Consider the following 23,016-nt stretch of genomic DNA (forward strand, 5'->3'; position numbering starts at 1 on the left):
CCCCCTCCCTCCCACTGCTGAGATTGAATTTTAGATTTTTGTTATAGTCCGGGGTACTAAGTGTTACAGGGCCAAGGCAGGTAGGTAGAGTTTAGATGCAGCTATGATCTAACTGATTTTTGAAACAGGCTTGAAGTGGCTGAATAGCCAACTCCTGTTGTAAGAAATTGGGGTCTTTAATAAGCGGGTATTTTCAGCATTTTATGGGATTAGCTAAGCAGCATTGATTTTCTTTCTGGAAAGAGGATTTCTAAACATTTTGACCTCTAAATAGTCATAGCTCAGGCTGCATGCTGACATTGCTAAGTTGTTAGGTGGTGTCCTATGCACCCCCTTATCTCCCAAGTGTTTAGAAAAGACCAAGATATGACCCTCAGCGCGATGTAGACTAAAAACTGACCACGAGCAGGATGACGAACAGGGAAGGATGGCAACCAACCTATTGGTCTGAGTACTTGCCCCCTATCCATTGGTTTGAAGGGTTGAGATAGGGGATTGACACTGGGTAAGCTACCAGCTCCCAGAGATAGAGTATATCAATGGCTGCGTAGGAGGAAGGGAAAATGAACTACTGCCTGAGAGAAGACCAAGAGCCTCCTGAAGTCTCAGCCGAACTGAGGGAAAGGCAAACAAGGAAAGAAAGGAAGACTGCCACCCTACCACTTGGGGCTGCAAAGATCAGCTGCAGCCATCTGTCCATCATCGGGTCGTACACTTTATCTGTTTAATTAATTAATGCACATATCTAAATTGTTGCTTCTTAATCAACTTAATAAACCATCTTAAAATTACTTATGACTAGTTGACTGCCTATTTAGGTATCCGTGGGCCCGAAGTCCAAAATCTTACATTATTCCTGTGTTTGGTTTTATAGTTTTCCCTGCCCAGTTTCTACAATGCATATTTCAGAATGTTGTAGTCTTTCTTTCTCCCTAATAGCTTCCAAGATGTTCTCTTTTACTATGTTGGTTTAACTCTTTTTGTCCAACTCACTGCCTTCCTTTTCTGAAAGTAAATTTAGAACAAAGCACCAACACAGACAGACAAATGATGTTGAGTTTAGTTAAACTGTTATGGATTATGACTACTGTACTCAGTTTAGAAAGGGTAATTACCAAGTATTCTCTTCAAATGAAGGTGCTACATCTGGTAAGGTGGAACAACTATTGTTCAGTTAGTTCAAATCCAACCCAGATACAGAAGATGACAGCAGTTAAAGATTACAATTAAAATGGCTTCATCACTGCAAAAGAATAAATTCCAAACTAGAATGGATTTTATGAATTACAAAGTACAAGCTGTAATAATTGCAAAATCCAAATTTACCATGTAAATCAGAGACAGAAAAGTCGGTCTTGAGCCCACCGACTTTTAAAAGGGCTTCTCCATTAATTGGCCAGTTAAGGGCCAGGCAGGCTGGGTGATGGCCTTACCTGCCCACCGTAATATGGGGACAGCTCAGAGGTAAGCAGCAAGGCGATGGGCGAGCCACCCATTTTATTTTATGTGCCCTCCCCCACAGCCTGCAAATATGTCGTATTGTGATCATCAATGGCGGGCCACATTTCCCACTGTCACACGTCAGGAACGGGAAATAAACACACTTATTTAATGTATTTATTACATCCTGATATATTTGCATATAATTATAAGCCCTGCCCACCAGACTCATCCCCCCCGCGTCAAATTTACCACCCACATTGGCATGACTTCAGAACGGCGTACTTCACAACTGACTTTAAAAGGGGTGCACCTGAACTGCAAGGGGAACTCGGAGGTGAGTGTACACAACATAGCGCAGGGCACGCGAGCGTCACCTGTAGGATATCAAGGAAGAGCATTCGCTGGGGGCACAGGCAAGCCACTTTTTCCCAGTTGGCTTTTGCTGCGGTGCTGGGGCGAGGGCTCCAGTGTGACTCAGAGGTGGGGGAGTGGTTGTAGGGGGCAAAGCAGCACAAAGAAAGACTGAAGGAAATACTCAAGCACATGCCGGAGGTGGGGGGGTGCGGTTGGTGACGGGAAGTGGATGTGAGGGAAGCGGGCACACACCTGAAAAAGTTTGTCAAAAGTGAGCATTCTTCTGCAGCTGAGACCGTTCAGCTGCAGCTCCATTGACATGCTTGGAGTCGGGCCTCTGAAGCTTTTCCGCCTCCTCAAGCAATGCAAAAGCATGAGAGTGCCAACAATTGCTCCAGAACCTTTCACCCCTCTGGTGCAGACTACAGATTAATGTGCGTTTTAAGGGGGAATTAGAGCAATTGGCCGACGGGGCAAGCAATACAATTCTCTTGAGAAAGGTGGCCATGCTGCAGTGAGTGGTGGAGGCACTCTCAGCCCCTTGCATTGTCTTTATTAAGGTGTGGAGCAGTATCCATTATGGTTCAAGCTAACAGCGCAGCCTTGCATTGCGGGTTAGGAGAATGCCTGCGCCGTAGCTGAGAGCACAGCATGCAGTCCAGCAGCTGAAGCTGCTGCCAATCGATCAAGTGGAGTGGGGTGGAGGTGGCTGGTTTTTCAGATAGCCAATGAACACATTACACACCAGCCATCCAAGTGGTAGTCAGCACTCTCCTGCATGCGTGAAGGGGCCTTCAGACTTAACCAAGAGAGGTTCTCAGTTAACCCATGCATCTCTCTCTTTGATCCTGCAGGAGGAGAACATCAGGATCATGGAGCCTGGCGATTTAGCGATATGTCTCATGGCTGACAGAGACCAGAGAAGAAGAGAGCAGCAGAAGTGCCTGGCTTGGCAAATGGGAGAGCACCTCCCTCAACATGAAGGGGTGGCAAGGCCTGCTGCGCATGCAGCTGAAGATCCACAGTAAGCTGTGATTCATAGGCACCTCTCTAGACCCAGGGTCTATAGACAGCACTTGTCATTCCTGCAGATGACTGAGAACCAGTGTCGTCGAAGACTGTGCATGTCTAGGGAACTGGTTGGTCACATGTGCCACCTGCTGCAGGATTTGGTGCTATGGGGACACGGAGGGCATCCACCAGTGACTGTGAAAGTGACTGTGGGGTTCAATTTTTATGCCAGTGGCTACTTCCAGGGCTCTACAGGTGACCTGTGCAGGATATCGCAAGCCTCTACACACAAGTGTATCCAGGAGGTCATGGGTGCCATCTTCACAAAGGCAGAGAACTTTGTGCATTTAGTCTGGGATCAGGAAAGCCAGGAAGCAAAGTGCTGGGATTTGTGCAAATCTCAGATTTTCCATAGGTACAAGTGTGCCATCGACTGCACTCACGTGGTGCTTAGATCTCCATGGCGACAAGCAGTCAACTATGACAACCGTAAGGGCTTCCACTCGCTGAATGTTCAGCTGGTGTGTGACCACCACAAACACACCCTGCAGGTCTGCGCACGATTCCCAGGGACTTCTACACCCTAGAACATTTTCCAGAGTCCAGAGAGGCTGCAGGGTTGGCTCCTCAGAGACAAGGGCCACCCACAGAGGACGTAGCTGATGATACCCGTGTGGCGGCCTCAGGGTGCAGCAGAGCGACAGTTCAATGAGGCTCATGCTGTGACCCAGACTTCGGTGGAGCAACCTCTAGGCGTTTTGAACATGAGGTGCCGCTGCCTCGACAGCTCCAGTGGAGCACTGCAATACAGTTCCTAGAAGGTGTCTTGCATCATCGTTGCTTGCTGCACACTCCACAACCTGGCACTGCAAAAGGGGGAGGACCGGGCTGAGGAGGAGATGAAGGAGCTGCATGTACCCTCCAATGAGGAGGACATTGAAGGGGTTGAGGATGGTGAGGCCCTCGAAAGCAAGGATGCCGGCGATGAAGCAGATGTGCTCAGGAGGCCCTCATAGTCACAAGATTCGTGGAGGATGATGATGAGATGCAGTGAGGACAGTTCTGACAGCTTCACCTTGCACCTGTGAATGTTTAACTCCTGTGTGGCTGATGGCAGCGCACATACTCTCAGTGCTCAGGCTCATGTCATGGAGACACAGCGGAGGCCTTAATAGTTGCTAGATTCCAGGAGGATGATGACGACATGCAGTGAGGATACTCTATAGATCTTCACATAGCCCCTGTGAATGTCAGACTCCTGTCTGGCTGAGGGCAGCTCGCTTACGCTCTGTGATCAGGGTCATATCATGGAGACCCAGCCGTGAAACTTTAAACGAACCTGATCCTTAGTCAGCCTTCAGCACCTGACCCTTTCAGGAGCATAGTGCCACCAGTCATAGATGCTAAAGAGATGGGGTGCCAGCCCATCTCAAAGAGCACATAGAAAGAATGACAGAACTCTGTGGCTCCTGCCCACAAGCTTCTGGCACCAATGACAAGCGCCATCGCTTACTAATGTGTCCAGTGAGTGTTAAGCTGGACCGAAGGTTACACACTGCTCAGGGAAGAGGCCCTGCACTGAGACACCTGCCTTTATCTTGTCCAGGAATCAAGGTTTCACATCTAAGTGACACAAACACTGTTCGTCAGACCAAGGAGCCATAGGCAAGGAGACATTCTTGGGAGTTTATTGACAATAGTGTACCTTAATTACAAGTAATGCCCAGGTGGTGCAACTACATCCTCTTGACCTCCCTAAACCCTGCCGCTACGTTTTGGTACTCCCCTGACATTCAGGAGGAAGCCTGCTGACTACTACATCCTATCTGTGATGACCTTGGCGGGCATCTTCTGGAGGGGCAAGACCTGGAGGGTCCCAGCCTGCTTTCAGAGTCCTGTTGCCTGCCTTGGACTACCTGCTGGCCCTGCACCCCTTCTGCCTGCGCCTCTCCTCCCACAGGTCACACCTCTGGAAGCTACATTGGGACACCTGACCTCCTCTCCCTTCTGCCCCTCTCTTCCTCCTCAGAGGAGGTGCCACCAGTGGAGACCACAATCCCCATTATCAGGATAACGCAAGGCTGTCTGATACCTGGAAGGGTCCACACGGTCAAAATCTTCCAGGGGCCTTGGTGAGTCCTGAAATGAAGCCTAGAACGGCTAAGAATGAATCTCAGAACAGAGATGAAGCTGTCAAGTTCAAATAAGCAACCAGCAACAAACTATCTCCTAAACTCCTCACTATTCACATTGGCAATGCTGCTGACACTCTTCAATCCCACCCTTGGATGAGGTTTTGCAAAATGTTGCCTGCCCGTTCTGCCTGTGTGATGAGTGTGAAATCACACAGCAATGTATAATCTGGATTGAGTGGGTTTTTAATGGCCTTAAGTGACCTTTTAATTGATGGCGAGCATGGCTCCGACACCTGCACCCACCAACCTGAAGATTGCGTGCATACAGGATGACATCGGGACACTCGCCTGACATCTTCTCGCGCTATTTTACGCCCAATTGGGTGAGACGCGCGCCTGCCCGCGAGATGTAAAATTCTGCCCCTGGTTTCACTTGCGGTTTAAAAATGGCAAAACGTAAATTAGCAGCAACCAATTCACCTGCAACAATGCGCTATTTCTATCTGTGAGCAGAAAAATTCCATTTTGCATTGAGTGATAAACATTTTCTCAGGTTAAATTGAAACGAACCACAGTTACAAATGCCCAGCATGGTGTATATAATAGAAGAGCAAAATACTGCAGATGTTGGAATTCTGATGTATAAACAGAAAATGCTGGAAATGCTCAGCAGGTCAGGCAGCATCTGTGGAGAGAGAGACTGAGTCAACGCTTCAGGTCCATGATCTGCACTTGTTCTGATGAAGGAGCAAAGAGCTCTGTTTCTCTCTGCACAGATGACACCAGACATGTTGAGCATTTCCAACACTACTTGTTTCGATTGGAGCAAAAATAACCCTTATTGCCAGCCCTCCAAAAAGCAGTCAGACTTTTTGTGATCCTCTCATTACCCTTCAGCAAGAAGCCCAGCAGCATCTGCCTCAGATCTGGTTTGGCACAACATCAAACACACATTTTTTAAAAAGTTAAGCTATGAAGAAAACATAAACAATTTAATGAGCAACAAGAAAAATTGATGTCAAAGCAATAAATTGATAATTTAAAAAATGAATAATTAGTAATAATGGCCATTAAAAAGTGCTAAGCAGCAGAGCTAATTAATAAAATCTTTATATTGCCTTTTTGCTTCAGAAGCAGAGCTAGAGGGACACAGACAATGCCCCATGTCATAGAATCATAGAGGCCTACAGCACAGAAAAAGGCCCTTCGGCCCATCGAGTCTGCACCAGTCAAACAAGTACCTATCTATTCTAATCTTGCTTTTCAGCACTAGGCCCATAGCCTTGTATGCCATGGCATCGCAAGTGCACATCCAAATACTACTTAAATGTTATGAGGGTTTCTGCCTCTACCACCCTTTCAGCCAGCTTCCCACTGTGCTGTGGGTGAAAAAATTCTTCCTCACATCCCCTCCTGCCCCTTACCTTAAATCTATGCTCCGTGGTTATGATCCCTCCACCAAGGGGAAAAGTTCCTCTATGTCTACCCTAGCTATGCCCCTCATAATTTTATACACCTCAATCATGTCCGCCCTCAATCTCCTCTGCTCCAGGGAAAATAACCCCAGTCTATCCAATCTCTCCTCATAACTAAAATTCTCCAGCCCAGGCAACATCTTGGTAAATCTCTGCACTCTCTCTAGTGCAATCACGTCCTTCCTATAATGCGGATTCCAGAACTGCACGCAGTATTCTACCTGTGGCCTAACCAACATTTTATACAGTTCCAGCATAACCTCCCTGCTCTTATATTCTATGCCTCGGCTAATAAAGGCAAGCATCCCATATGCCTTCTTGGCCATCTTATCTACCTGTCCCGCTACTTTAAGGGACCGGTGGACATGTACACCAAAGTCCCTCTGATCCTCGGTACTTCCCAGGGTCCTACCATTCACCTTGTATTCCCGTGCCTTGTTTGTCCTGCCCAAGTGCATCACCTCACACTTATCCGGATTAAATTCCATTTGCCACTGATCAGCCCATCTGACCAGCCCGTCTATATCCTCCTGTAATCTAAGGCTCTCATCCTCACTATTTACCACCCCACCCATTTTTGTGTCATCCGCGAACTTACTGATCAACCCTCCTCCATTCAAGTCTAAATCATTTATATATACCACAAGCAGCAAGGGACCCAACACCAATCCCTGTGGAACCCCACTGGACACAAGCATCCAGTCACAAAAATAACCCCCAGCCATCACCCTCTGCTTCTTGCCACTCAGCCAATTCTGGATCCAATTTGCCAAATTGCCTTGGATCCCATGGGTTCTTACCTTCGTTATCAGTCTCCCATGCGGGACCTTATCAGAAGACTTGCTGAAGTCCAAGTTGACCACGTCAAATGCATTGCCCTCATCTACACACCTGGTCACCTGTTAGAAAAATCTAATCAAATTGGTCAGACATGACCTCCCCTTAACAAAACCATGCTGACTGTCCTTGATTAATCCTTGCCTCTCCAAGTGTAGATTAATTCTGTCCCTCAGAATTGCTTCCAATAGTTTCCCTACCACTGATGTTAGACTGACTGGCCTATAGTTCTCTGGTTTATCCCTTCCTCCCTTCTTTGAATAACAGTACCACATTGCCTGCCCTCTGGCACCTCTCCTGTGGTCAGAGAGGTATTGAAAATTATTGCCAGTGCCCCTGCTATCTCCTCCTTTGCCTCACTCAACAGCCTGGGATACATTTCATCTGGGCCTGGAGATTTATCTACTTTTAAGCCTGCCCATCCACTTAGAACCTCCTCCCTTTCTATGCTAATTTATTTTATTATATCACAGTCCTACTGCCTGATTTCCATACCCATGTCGTCCCTCTCACTTGTGAACACCAACACAAAGTATTCATTTAGAACACTATCCACGTCTTCTGGCTCCACACACAAATTACCACTATGGTCCTTAATAGGCCCTATCCTTTCCCTAGTTATCCTCTTCCTCTTAATGTACTTGTAAAATAACTTTGGATTTTCCTTTAGTCACCAGGAAAGGCAAATGGACCAGGGACCAGCTAAGGAGTTGAGTTTAATTAACTCCAACTTTGTGTTTTCACCTCTGGTGGCACACATCCCCACCTGGCCTCAGTGGAATTCATACAAAAGTGGGGGTTGGAAGTGGGTTGCCTTTCAGCCTAGGTTTTCTTCCTCTCCCAGGCTGGTGCGTGGATAGGTTTTTGGGGAGGTACAAGGAGGATTGTGTGTGCGTGTGCATGCATGGCTCAGTCCCCCTCAGGGTTCACACACTCTCTCAATTGCTCACTCATATTCATACTCACACTCACTCACTCTCATGTCACACAATCAAGAGACAGGAAGGGCCTGGCCCAGGACCGCACACCATCAAGAGGCAATTTATTTTTGATTTTATTTTATTTTGTTTCAAAATACTGTGTAAATGGCCAGTTAAAATGAAAAAATAACTTATAAAGGATTTAGATAATTGAACTGGAAATATATTTGCTAAGAGCATTCCATGTGTATTACATGTATATAGCAATGGTATTTGACTTTAGTAGTCAAAAGAGAGAAAATGGTTTTATGAATTATATAGAGAGCTAGTAATTAAATACCTAATGAAGAAATTCATAGTACAGAGATTATTAACATGACTTATGGTAGTAATTAAGATATTAGTCAATGAGCAATTAATCAAAGAAATAAAGGAAGAGCAGGAGAGAAATAAAAAAAGTAATGGTCTAATGGTAATGGTCCACTAGTTATGTGTAACCTGTCACGTACAATAAAACAACTAGAACAATGCTAAAGCCATTGCAATAAATCAGAGGAAATTTTGCAGGAGAGAAATAAGAAACTTAAAAACTCACAAGATTTACCTGCATCTTCACTCTGCCAAACTCAGGTGAAGACATTTCAATTTCCATTGCGGGACAGTGTGCTCTGAAACTAGCACATGGAATCCTTTAGTGGCCGGTACCTGCATCAGGGGCTGAGAGTGCGGCTAAAGGTGGACACAGACTAAATCATCCAGAAAGCACCCTTGCTGTTAAAACAAATGACCACACTATAATAATTATAGTTTTGATAAACGTAGGACTGTAGATTTAAGAATAATCCTGTATTGTAAGATCACATGATCTGTGTAAACCAATGAGTTAGCAGTACGGGGAACCTCCAGGGTGGAGTTCTTCTTTAGTTATAGAGTTACATGCACATATGTAGCCACGGCTGCTGTCTTGTAAATAAAGTTCAAAGTTTCCACCAAGAAAAGTTGCCTGGAAAATCAACTCTATAACATATATGGACTCCGGCTTTCGCTCCAGGACGATGGAAATCACGAGCGCTGGAGCTTGTCCTGGAGCGGAGTGCCCACCGTGCATTTGTTTGCGAGCATATTGAGACGTAAGGTTTGAGAGAGGGCCAGTGCTGCCTGAACCAGGGTCCCCCTGAAGGCACAGGCTCCATTGATTACCTCCATGTGCATCCCCCTCTCCCCTGCTCTGCCTGTACCTTCAGTTGCCTAGATTCTAAGCTCTGGAATTTTCTCTCTCTTCCTCTCTCTTCACCTTTATACTCCTTAAAACTTACCTCTTTGACCAGACCTTTTAGTCTTCTGTGTTCTCTTTCTGTGTTGCAGTGCCAAATTTTGTTTGATAACATTCCTGTGAAGTACCTTGGGATGTTTTACTACATTAAAGATGCAATCTAAATAAACATTATTGTTGTGAGTCAGATGATATTCTGTTTTATAAGCACAGGAATGTTATACTCCAAATGCACAATGTGTTCTGCTGCTAATGTGAAACAATATCTCTTTAAGGCCACAAATTCTAATAACTGTTAAGTAAACAATGGGCAAGATCAATCAGAGTTTAATTCCTTTTCAGGTTGCTGGTCAGAACCCAGAATGAAATGTCAGTCTTTCTTTCTCTATTTGCAATGTGATTGGATTGTTGCTAATAGGTTACATATTTCTGTATCAAATTACGATCCAAGTGATTGGCTTTCTTTTCTTTTACATTTTTTAAGCTTGACACAGAAATTTTTATATGTGACGCCTAAGTGTGATGGACACAAATGCATACTAAATCTACCATTTCATTCGGTTACTGATGACTAGTATCCTGTAGCCTTGCACGTAGGTAGTCTGCATCTAGAGTATACCCATGTTTAGGTTGTATATATTCTGCATCAAGAATGGTATTGTTCGCAAGTATTCCTTTTGGGTAAGTTTTTATTGGAGTATTTATAGGATGTCAAAGAGGTGAAAGTTATTGGGGTTAGGCAGGAATATGAGATTAAAATCAGATCAGCCATGATCTTATTGAATGGCGGAGCAGGCTCAACAGGCCAAGTGGCCTACTCCTGCTCCTAATTCCTATGTTCATATGTATGTTCGAATGTATGTCATTGGTATGCATGAGGGTTGGGAACAATAATGGGAGCTTTAGGATTGGGAGCATTTGTGAGGGACTAACTCCTGGAAGGACTTGTGAGATGGGAATATTTAGGAGCATGCAGTATGTCAATAAAAATAGATTCCTGCTTGGGTTGAATTTGTATCATCAGAAACAATGTCAGAAGATATCAGGTGGTCACTGAAGATTGTAAGAGGCTGAGCTGGACAGGACTAATAACTTTTCTGGATTCCTAGCTCCTTATCCACCCCATTAATCTTGGTAAAATCACTTGGTGAAAATACAACCAATCCACAGTCCTCCCTCATCACTGCTATATACAAGAAGCTAGCTTATAAAAATTGTAAGTAAAGTTTCTAATGAGCTCTCAGATGAATGTCAGTACAACGGTGCGAATATAATTTTGCATAAATATTAATTGCTTACATAGACGAACATTAGATTAAGCTGATCACACATTAAACTAAGAGTAGGTCACTAAATTTTTATTTTAGAAGTAATTTCTAAGAACACAGTAGTGAAATCCATGCAGATCTCTAAACTATGTCAAATATTTCACAATCTATGCTCGTTTTGTATAGTTCTATATTCACATCTCACAAACTTGGTAGAAACTTTCAAAAACAAAAGCCAAATGCCAGTTCAGGTCAATGAAATCTTATCTCTGGGTGCATCTGGAACAAACTTTTAGGCCGGAATTTTCTGCCCCCATTGACATTGGGCGTCATGGTGGGCGTGAGTGGACAATATGGTGAGAAGGCCAAAAATTCGTTTTACACCGTCATGAAACCAGTTTGCGAATGTCTGCACCGCCTGTCAATGGCAGGCTGCCTTTCCCACTGTCCAACGTTGGGAACATAATTTCAATGCATTTACATCCAATTATAAGCCGTCACCAGAATCATCCCCCCATGTCGAATTTACCTCCCATGTCGGCGTGACTTCAGAACAGCATGATTCACAACGGCGTTTAAAAGGCGTGCATCTGGTGAGCTGAACTTTGAGGGGAACGAGGAAGTGAGTGCACACTAACGTTGTGCAACGTTCACGAGGGTCACTCGTTCAACTTCAAGGAAGAGGCACCGCGCATTCAGGCAAGAGCACAGGCAAGTCACTTTCTCCCGGCTGGCTGACACTGCGGTATTGGGGCAAGGGCTGCACTGTGGTTGGGGCGAGTGGTGCGGGGGAGGGGAAGGGAGCACGGTCCGATTGTAGTGCACAAGCACACACGGGAGTGGGAGGGAAGCAGTCACGCATCAGGGAAACCTTGTAAAAAGTGACCATTCCTCCACAGCTGAGACAGTGCAGGCACTGCTACATTGACATACTTGGACTTGTGCCTTTAGCTTATTTGCCCACTTGAGCAACACAGAGGCATGAAAGCGCCACCAAATGCTCCTAAACTTTTTATCCCTCAGACACAGGCTGCAAATTAATTAGTGTTTTAGGGGGCTTCAGAACAATTGGACGACTGTGGAAACTGTGCAATCTCCTTGTGAAAGGTGGCCATGGAGCAGTCACTGGTGGAGGTGCTCACAGCCCCTTAATGTCCATTGAAGTTTGGACCAGCCTCCCCTATTGTTCAAGCTAACAGCGCAGCCTTGCAGTGCGGGTTAGATGAATGCTTGCAACAGAGCTGAGAGCACAGCATGCAGTCCAATGGGTCAGGTGGAGTGGGGCGGAGGTGGGTGGGGTTTTGGGAAGCCATGCAGCACATTAAACTCTGGCCATCCAAGAGGTGGCCAGCAATCTCTGGCATGAGTTAAGGGGCTTTCAGTCTTAACTAAGAAAGGTTCTTAGTACAGCCATGCTAACCCACATGTCTCTCTCTTTCACCCTGCAGGAGGAGTACATCAGGAGCATGGAGCCTGGTGACCTACCTGTATGCCTTATGGCTTACAGGGAGCAGAGATGAAGGAGAAGAGAGCGACTGAGGTGCCTGGCTGGGCAGAGGGAGAACAGCACCCTCAAGAAAAAGGGGCAGCTGGGGCTTCTGCACCTGCCGCTGAAGAGCCACAGCGAGTCGTCGTTGGTCGGCATCTAGCTAAAGCCAGGGTCTATAGATGGCACTTGTCATTCCTGCAGATGACTGAGAACCAGTGTCACCAAATACTGTGTCCAGGGAACTGATTGGTCACATATGCCATGTGCTGCAGGATTTGGTGCCATGGGGATTTGGAGAGCACCCACTGCCAGTGGCAGTAAAAATGACCACGGCGCTCAATTTTTATGCCAGTGGCTCCTTCCAGGGCTCTACAGATGATCCCTGTGGATCTCGCAAGCCTCCCCACACAAGTGCATCCAGGAGCTCACAGACGCCATATTTGCGAAGGAGCACAACTTTGTGCATTTTGTTCAGGATCAGGCAAGACAGCAAGCAAGAGCACTGGGATTTGCACAGGTCTCAGGTTTTCCACAGGTGCAGGGTGCCATTGACTGCACTAACATGGTGCTTAGGCAGCAAGTCAACTACGTCAACCACAAGGGCTTCCACTTGCTGAATGTTCAACTGGTCAACAACCGCAGCAGACGCATCCTGCAGGTCTGCGCATGGTTCCCAGGGAGTATCCACGACCCCTACATTCTCAGTAGGTCTCAGATCCCTGACATCTTCCAGGGTCCACAGAGGCTGCAAGGTTAGCTCCTTGGTGACAAGGTCTACCCACAGAGGATGTGGCTGATGACACCTGTGTAATGGCCTCAGAGTGTAGAAGAGAGAAGGTACAGCAAGGCTCATGCTGCAACTCACACTTTGGTGGAGCAAACCATTGGGAAATTGAAGATGAGGTTCTAGTGCCTGGACCAGTCTGGCGGAGCCCTGCAATACAGTCCACAGAGGGTGTCATGCATTGTCATCACCTGCTGCGCCCTTCACAACCCGGTGCTGCCACCTGAGGAGTGGATTGAGGAGCTGCACATCTCCTCCGATGAGGAGGATGTCAACGAGGATGAGGGTGATGAGGTCCTTGAAGGCGAGGATGACGCCGATGAGGCCATCGCATTGTCTAGACAAGGCAGGCGCACTCGAGAGGCCCTCATAGCCGCTAGATTCATGGAGGATGATGACAACATGCAGTGAGGACACTCCATAGATTCTCACTTTGCATCTGTGAACTTTTGACTCCTGTCTGGCTGATGGCAGTGCACATACCCCCTGTGATAAGGCTCCTGTCATGGAGATGCAGCAGAGCCCATAGTCCCTACATTCCAGGAGGATGATGATGTCATGCAGTGGGGACACTCCATAGATCCTTACATAGCTTATGTGAATGTCTGACTCCTGCCTGTCTGATGGCACCTCGCATGTGCTCTGGGAACAGGGTCATATCATGGAGATGCAGTGGGCAAACTTTAACTCCTCTTGGTTCTATAGCATCCTTTGTGAGCAGAATCCTTTAAGATCACACTGTCACCGGACACAGATGCTGATGAGATGGGGGCCCAGCCGCATCTCATAGGTGCTGAGAGAATGACAGAACTATTTGCCGCAGCCCCAGTACATTCTGGCAGCAGTGAAAAGCCAATTGAGTTACAGGCATGATTGATGTGATTGATAGTGACAGTGAATGCACACCATCAGTGTGCTGGGATAGTTGCACAAAGCACAGGAAAGAGGCCCTGGACTGGGACACCTATCTTTATTGTGTGCAGGGACCAAGGTTTCACATCAGAGTGACAAACACTGCTCATCATAACAAGGAGCCATACACAGGGAGACATTCTTGGGAGTTTATTTACAAGAGTGAACATTATGTACAAATGATTAACACCCATGCCTAAGCAGTGAAACTACATTTTCTTAACATTCCTAACCTTGGTGTTCCCCAGACATCCACAGCGGAGCTAGAGGAAGTTTGCTAACTGCTACGCCCTGTCTGGGATGTCCTCGACAGGTTTCCTCTGGAGGGCCAAGACTTGAAGGTCCCTGGCCTGCTTTTGGGGTCCCGCCGTGTGCTAGCCTGTGGAGCTGGAGCTGCTGGGGTCACAGGAAGAGGGGATTTGGATGGGTCAAGCACTCCCGGAGTCACCTGGGTGGATAGCCCCGGGGTGTGCATGTGTTGATCCTCCTCTGAATGGGTGCCCAAGGGCCCCTGGCTGACTCCTTGAGGAGAAGGGGTAGCTGGAGTGAGATTGAGCTGCCCCACATCCCTCTCACGTTGACACCATTGGCATCAGCATCAGCGATGGAGTTCAGCCCACACAGCAGCGCAGGACCAAATTCCTGGACCTAGGTCTCCATGGCGGTCACCATCTTGCCAGTGTTGACCTCGGTGTGTTGGCATGCCAGCGCTATCACCTCAGACTGAAGGTGGTTGGACTGCTCCATCATGCCTTGCAATCTGAGGTGTCCAGCGAACATCCCTTCCTGATGTGCCCAAGTTTGCCTTTGCAGCTCCAGCAACTGAAGTATGACTGAGTCCAGAGGCTCCTCATCTGACTTGGATGCATAAGAATATAAGAACACAAGAAATAGGAGCAGGATCAGGCCATTCGGCCCCTCAAACCTGCCCCACCATTCAATAAAATCATGGCTGATCTGCCTCAACTTCTGTTTCGTGCCTGTTCCCTATAGCCCTTAGTTCCCCGATATTTCAAAAATCTATCTACCACCTCTTTAAAAACTTTCAGTGATCTAGCCTCCACAACTCTCTGGGGTAGAGAATTCCAGACATTCACTACCCTCTGAGAGAGAAATTCCTTCACAACTTAGTTTTAAGTGAGTATCCCTTATTCTGTAACTATGACCCCTAATTCAAGATTCCCTCACTAGTGGAAACATCTTCTCAACATCTACCCTGTCAAGCCCCCTCACAATCTTGTACGTTTCAATAAGATCAACCCTCATTCTTCTAAACTCTAATGAATAAAGGCCTAACCTGTTTAGCCATTCTTGAAAAGTCAACCCCTTCATCCCAGGAATCAGCCTAGTAAATCTCTTTTGAACCGCCTCCAATACTAGTATACCCTTTCTTAAATACGGGGACCAAAACTGTACACAGTACTCCAGCAGATTTCTGGCCTCCAGCAGTCCTCCGAGTGCCGGAAACCTGGGAAGTCCCTGTGGCTGCCTGCTGTGGATCAGACAGTGCGATGTGGTCACCAGATTGTGATCCCGATGTTACTCTAGGACTAGGTCCCAACAAGGTGTGTGTCTCTGAGCTGGCAGAGGGCATGGGCGAGCACTTTGATGGGTCTTCAATGAGGCTGTCATCAGATCCTTCTTCCGAGGTGTCTTTGGGATTTGAGTCGAGGTCCTAGGTCATGAACCTCTCAGCTGCTTCCCAGATGTGTCTGCATGGCAGGGGACTGTGAAACAGGGGAACTCGCTGACAGCATGGTTGTCTGATGGATGTGGAATGTTGGATCCTCACTTGGTTGAGCACCGCCAACCTCACCACAGGAATGGTCCAGAACGTCACCAGCCAGCCGGATGACTCTATTTTCAAAGTCTGTTAGGACCTTGATGTTAGGCATTCCTCCACCAGTCTGTGACTTCTCCTTTTTGTTGTGTGCCAGCTTGTCCTACATGAATACAGATGGAGAGAGTGGAAGCAGGATGCCTACCAGGCCAGATAATATGGATGCCTGGCATGTGTGGGTGATGAGTGGAGCCATGGATGGGATGAGGACACGATCTGGAGGGCAGATTAAGTGAACGGTGATATCCCTTGAAGTGGAGGGAGTGAGATCCCCGTGGATGTGTGATGGGTTTGTGAGTATGTGCGTTGAGAATGATGAGAACAGTGACTTACCCTGGCAGAATGGAGGATATCATTCATCCTCTTTTGGCACTTGTGGCTGCCCTCTTTTCCAGGGCATTGGTGCTGCCACCACCTCCCATGCTGGACTGATAACCTTGCTTGCTTTTCCCAGAGTGGGGGTAGAGGTTTGCAGTGAGCCTCCACTGCGTCCTGTAGGCGCTCAAGGGTGGCGTCGCTAAATATGGGGGCAGCATGTTTCCTCCCTTTAGCAGCCATCAGTTCCCAGCAGCTTCCTATCCCTTGAAGAATGCCAGCTCTGTGCAGGGGGGGCCTTTAAATATGGCGCAGGGTTTGCTGAAGGCCTGAATTGACAGCGGGGCGGGCGAAGCAGATGATGCCCCATCAGTGACCCGGTGTGTTTCCCAGGAATGCATATTAATGAGGCCTGACGCACCGGGAAGGGGACGATATGCCGTGAAAAGCCGCCATTTTCCCGTCCACTATTCACTTAGTGAAAATCTGGGATGATTCCGCCCTTAGTATTTGTAAATGTTTAAAGCTACTCAGAGGCCTCAGGTACCCAAAATTAGCTTCAGTCACTATACGGAGTTGGAATGTGGCTGTGTCTTGGCACTTCACATCTTCTCTGCCTGCAGTTGCTGACATGTATCGCAGTTTCTCTGTTGATTTTTCACTCCACAACAACAGAAACAAATACCATACTGCACCTATGAGACAATATTTACATTCAGATTTGTAACAGACTGTTGAGAGAGCCAACAGTCAATATGTCAAAAAAAGACTGCTTTGATATTTGGGAAGTTGTTTTCTTTGGTTTAATTGGATGCTGAGACCCATGTCAGCAAGTGATAAACTTGATTAAAGAGCACTGATTATTTTTTGCACTTAGCTGTCAGATTTTGATAACAAATGGAAGCTGAACAGTAGTGACCTTACTGCATATCTACATCACACTTAGAGAGACTTGCTTTGGAACAGCGCAAAGTAAGACACAATGAATTTTCTGGGGATAACTGAAAAGATCCCTGATAATTATCATTTGCATTGGTACACATTTATATGGACACATGTTTCTTCTATATATTAGTGCATTTTGGGCTCATCAAAATAGGGACAACAGTAAGGTTGCACTGATGCCAAATGAGGCAGTCTCTGTCTCAACTTGGTGTATAATGATAGTTCAGGAAGCATCTGTGGAGATATAGAAATTGACATTTCAGGCCAGAATCAAAAGGTTGATTTCTGTTTCTCCACAGATGCTGCTTGAGCTGCTGAGTATTTCCATTTTTTTTCTGTTTTTCATTATAGATTTCCAACATCAGCAGCAATTGGCTTTTTGCATACGTGTTTAATAGTGACATTAAACTGACACCAGTACCTATTTTGAGCAGTCATATTGGCAGCATAGAATTATACTGCTTGCTCCATATCATGCTTTGGTAGGCACGTGGTCTCTGCGCATATGTGTTTACATGGAGCGCGAGTTCGGCTGTTTGATGTCTAAGGTGTCTCACACCACTTTCCATAACTTAGTGCACCATCAAAGTGACAATATCACGGCCCAGTTATACCGCATTCTCATAATTTAATGCTACAAGGTATAATTGAGACATTTATCTCAGGATCAGAAAAACAACTCTGCTTCCCAGGTCCCACCATCTGTAATAGTCCTATCAAAAGCTGAGCAGTTATTATGTGAGCCAAATTGCATGACACTTTTTATACTCATAATAATCCTAATGAAAATAAAATAAATTTTAAAATATACATATTAATGCTATCAATGAATATGTTCTAACTATGAAGAGGAAAGTGCAATATACCATTGTATTCTACTTGTAAGGAATAGAGAATATAGAGTGATTATAACTAAGGTAATAAGCAGCTTTATTATTTAAATAGGTGTAGTTGTTCTGAGTGTAAAGAAATGAGAGATATTTATCCCCAGAATTGTAACTGAAAGGAGCATTGCAGTCTGCTGTATCTCCATAACCCTGGCAGGAGATATTTCAACGCAGTGAGGAAGAATATATTCATTTTCAGGATTTACCATACTCCATTAGCCTGTGTACATTATCAGAGTTTGTTAGACCAAGAAGAATGAAATGAACAGAGTTTTTTTTTAATTCATTCAAGGGATGTGGGCTTCACTGGCTAGGCCAGCATTTATTGCCCATCCCTAATTGCTGTTGAGAAGATGGTGGTGAGCTGTCTTCTTGAACTGCTGCAATCCATATAGTATAGGTACACCCACAGTGCTATTAGGAAGGGAGTTCCAGGATTTTGACCCAGCAACAGTTAAGGAATAGCGATATATTTCCAAGTCAGGATGGTGAGTGGCTTGAGGGGAACTTTCTGATAGCTGTAGATTGGTCCCTTCAGAAATTGATGGAAAAAGCCCAGGTTGGAGAAAGACCAGGTGAAAGACCATGATTGAGATGGTTGAACTATAAAGTACAAGACTTAAATCATCATGGTTCAGTCGTTGTCAAATGATCTTGCAATAAACAACATAGAAACGCAAAAAATAGGAGCAGGAATAGACCATTCGGCCCTTCGAGCCTGCTCCACCATTCATCATGATCATGGCTGATCAAACAACTCTGCTCCTGCTTTCTCCCCATATCCTTTGATCCTTTTCGCCCCAAGAACTATATCTAACTCCTTCTTGAAAACATACAATGTTTTGGCCTCAACTATTTTCTGTGGTAGCGATTTCCACTGCCTCACCGCTCTCTGGGTGAAGAAATTTCCCTTCATCTCAGTCCTAAATGGTCCACCCCGTATCCTCAGACTGTGACCCCTGGTTCTGGACTCTCCCACCATAGGGAACATCCTTCCTGCATCTACCCTGTCTAGTTCTGTTAGAATTTTATAGGTTTCTATGAGATGCCCCCTCATTCTTCTGAACTCCAGCGAATATAATCCGAACCAACTCAATCTCTCCTCATATGTCAGTCCTGCCATCCCAGGAATCAGTCTGGTAAACCTTTGCTGCACTCCCGCTATAGCAAGAACATCCTTCCTCAGATAAGGAGACCAAAACTGCACATAATATTCCAGGTGTGGTCTCACCAAGGCCCTGTATAATTGCAGCAAGACATCCCTGCTCCTGTACTCGAATCCTCTCGCTATGAAGGCCAACATAACATTTGCCTTCTTTACTGCCTGCTGCACCTGCATGTGTACCTTCAGCGACTGGTGTATGAGGACACCCAGGTCTTGTTGCACATTCCCTTCTCTCAATTTATAGCCATTCAGATAATAATCTGCCTTCCTGTTTTTGTTATCAACGTGGATAACCTCACATTTATGCACATTATTCTGCATTTGCCATGCATTTGCCCACTCATTCAGCTTGTCCAAATCACATTGAAGCATCTCTGCATCCTCCTCACAGCTCACTCTCCCACCCCCAGCTTTGTGTCATCTGCAAATTTTGAGATATTACATTTAGTTCCCTCATCTAAATCATTAATATAGATTGTGAGTAGCTGGGGTCCCAGAACTGATCCCTGCTGTACTCCACTAGCCACTGCCTGCTATTCAGAAAAAGACCCATTTATTTCTACTCTTTGTTTCCTGTCTGCCAACCAGTTTTCTATCCATCTCAATACATTACTCCCAATCCCATGCACTTTAATTTTACACGCTAATCTCTTATGTGGGACTTTGTCAAAAGCCTTCTGAAAATCCAAATAAACCACATCCACTGGCTCCCCCTCATCAACTCTACTAGTTACATCCTTGAAAAATTCCAGTAGATTTGTCAAGCATGATTTCCCGTTTGTAAATCCATGCTGACTCTGTCCGATTTTGCCACTGTTTTCCAAATGCTGAACTATTAAATCTTTTATAATGGACTCTAGAATTTTCCCCACTACCAATATCAGACTGGTCTATAATTCCCTTTTTTCTCTCTACCTCCCTTTTTAAATAAACATGGAGCAAGCACATAAGTCAGAGTTCAAAGCTATATCAGTAAAGAAATATACAGTAACATGTGGACATTATATTGTTTTTCACCTTGGTTTGAAGATACTACGTTCCTCTATTCTGCTGAAATTTTAATGGAGCATGGTAAATCCTGCAAATGAACATATTCTTGTTCACTGCAGTGAAGTATCTCCTGCTAAGATGAGGGAGACAGAAGACTTCCTTTCAGTTACAATCCTGGGAATAAAAATCTCCCATTCCTTTACACTCAGAATGACTTTGACCTTTGAAATGATGAAGTGATTAAAAGAGCTCTTGTTTCTAATCAGATGGTCTACCTAAATTGTTGTATTCCTTTTTTCACAGTTTTCCAAATGTTCAACTATTAAATCTTTTATAATGGACTCTAAAATGCACTCTTTTCTCATGTGCATTTTCTCCCCTGCTGTCCAGAACATGCCAAGTCTTGCTAGGATATGTTCCATGGGCACCAGCTGTCTACTAGTGCTGTGCCTAAGTAGCTATTCTTCATGTATGAGCTTAGATATTGAGTGTCGGCAAGCTGTTCAATCATGAAGATCCTCATTGCTGTGCCTGATCATATTTTTTCCTCAATACCTACACATGCATACTTTCCAGGGTTACCTAGACTGATAAGGTTAGGCCATTGCCTTAAGAGGAGAAAATTGAATTGAATTTTGCAAAGATTTTCAAAAATCACTATTGAAAATAAAGAAAAGAACACAAGTTAAAAGGGTGGATTCTACCAAGAGTGGTCAGGAGGAAGGGTGGGGGACTCATGGACCTGATTGTCCATTGGTTTCTAATTACAGCCATTATAGCTAACTACTTCTGAGCTTTTAAAATTCCTTTTGGGACTTTTCTGTTCTTTTGTACTTCCAGGTTTTTAACTGGTCCCACATCTGTTAAATGAATCAATTTTTAATGTTAAATTGTGAAGATTTCCATAAAGTAATTAATGAAGCTGGGATCATTCCAAAATTTACAGGAGAATATTTATGACTTGAGTAAATTAAATATTTACATCATTGTTCCAGAGATTGTACAAGTTGTACAGTGCAGGATGGAGGATGAGGACACTGGATCCAGCTCATTAATATTTACTGAAAGGAACCAGAGATGGATCACGTTACTAATGCAGACTAGCATTGAATTATTAATGCCACTATTAATTCTACAACCATTGTGTATTACTTCATATGTTGCTGTAAAGAATTATATAATTTTTCCTTTCCTATCTGAGTTTTTAGTTTTCTTTATACGTTCAGCAATGCAAAATAGTGTATTGCAGGTTGCTGTGGGTGTGTTGCTATTGTGGATTGTCTGCAGAGTCACAGCCAGACCAGGTAATACATCCATCGTGTGTTTTTAATTGATACATATATATTGCATGGGTTTAAATGGATAATATACTCTCGTTCCTTCCTTTGTTTTTAGGAAATTACTTTCAATCTTGATAAGAACAAATGTGAACAATATTATGCTGATTTCCAGTGAACTCAGGGCCAGTAGAAACAAAAGTATGAATTTTAGAGAACACAGACTATGTAGGGTGCAGGGTTTGGTGTCAGCTCACTTTGCCAAAGTAGTGTTTGTTCACAGGGTGAAATTGTGGTTAGGATTTAAAATCTGTAATTTTAGTGAAAATGAAAATCCTGTGCTGAAGATCACCTCTGCAGTCTGTTCAATTTTCTTCTCACCCTCTGCACCCCACACCCCATCCTTAGTTTTCTGTACTCCTTAATGACTGCATGTCATCAGAATTCTGTACAACATTCCTCACCTATGAGTCTAGACAGTCGTATTGTTGAGTTATTTGATTATAACGGTCATCAAGCCTAGCCAAATCATTTTTGCACCTTGCGTCCATAGATGGTTACAGGATAGTGCTGACTGCAAATCCTGGTTAATGTGCCTCATCTCAGGGACATTAATGCAACTGAGCAGCTGATCTAGGCTGATACTTCAGTGCAGTACTGAGGAAATACCTCATTGGCTTTCTGTTGAGATATTAAATCAACACTCAGTCTACCCTCTCGGGTGAACATGAAAGATCTCGTGGAACTACCTGAAGAAGAGAAAGAGAATTCGCCATGGTTTCCTGATCAATATTTATCCTTCAATCAACATAACTTAAAAATGATAGTGATAGACAGGCCGGTGGAACGGATGGACACATAGCAGATAAAATTTAATGCAGAGAAGTGTGAAATGATTCATTTTGGAAGGAATAATGAGGAAAGGCAATATAAAACAAAGGATACAATGCTAAAGGGAGTGCAGAAGCAGAAGCTCCTGAGGGTATATGTGCACAATTCGTTGAAGGTGGCAGGGCAGGATGTTAATAAGGCATTGGGGATCCTGGGCTTTATAAATGAAGGCATAGAATATAAAAGCAAGGAACTTGTACTGAACCTTCATAAAGCACTGGTTCATCCTCTGTTGGAATATTGTGTCCAATTTTGGGAACCACACTTTAGGAAGAATGTGAGGACATTGGAGAGGATGCAGAAAAGATTTATGGGAATGGTTCTTGGGATGAGAGACTTCAGTGACATGAATAGATTGACAAAACTTAGGTTGTTCTCTTTAGAGAAGAGAAGGTTGAGAGGAGGTTTGATAGAGGTCTCCAAAATTATGAGGGGTCTGGGCAGAGTAGATAGAGATGTTGTTCCTATTGGCAAAGGGTCACAAACCAAAGGACACCAATTTAAGGTGATTAGCAAAAGAAGCAGAGAAAACATGAGGAAAAACTTTCTTTTACGCAGTAGGTCATTAAGATCTGGAATGTATAGCCTGGGAGTGTTGTGGAGGCAGATTCAGTTGTGGCTTTCAAATAGGAATTGGATCTTTTTTTATTCATTCATGGGATGTGGGCATCGCTGGCGATGTCAGCATTTATTGCCCATCCCTAATTGCCCTTGAGAAGATGGTGGAGCTGCCTTCTTGAACCACTTGTACCTACACTGTGGTGCTGGGTTTGGAAGGTGCTGACCAAGGAACCTTGGTGAGCTC

The 23,016-nt window shown here is 44.9% G+C and overlaps 1 protein-coding gene across 6 annotated transcripts in view; it reads left to right on the forward strand.

Moving 5' to 3' along the window:
- LOC121289430 (NADH-cytochrome b5 reductase-like) overlaps window positions 1-23,016 on the forward strand; it is a 72,329-nt gene that overhangs the window by 40,476 nt on the left and 8,837 nt on the right. Inside the window, exon 9 of one of the 6 annotated variants that reach the window (XM_041208907.1) lies at window positions 21,270-21,348. The exons of the other annotated variants lie outside the window; for them this stretch is intronic. The gene's annotated coding sequence lies outside the window, so the exon portion shown is untranslated. Of the gene's footprint in view, window positions 1-21,269; window positions 21,349-23,016 lie in introns of those variants that run through there. 6 annotated transcript variants of the gene reach the window in all.

Source organism: Carcharodon carcharias, chromosome 16 (assembly GCF_017639515.1).
Source record: "Carcharodon carcharias isolate sCarCar2 chromosome 16, sCarCar2.pri, whole genome shotgun sequence".
Classification (NCBI taxonomy): Eukaryota; Metazoa; Chordata; class Chondrichthyes; order Lamniformes; family Lamnidae; genus Carcharodon; species Carcharodon carcharias.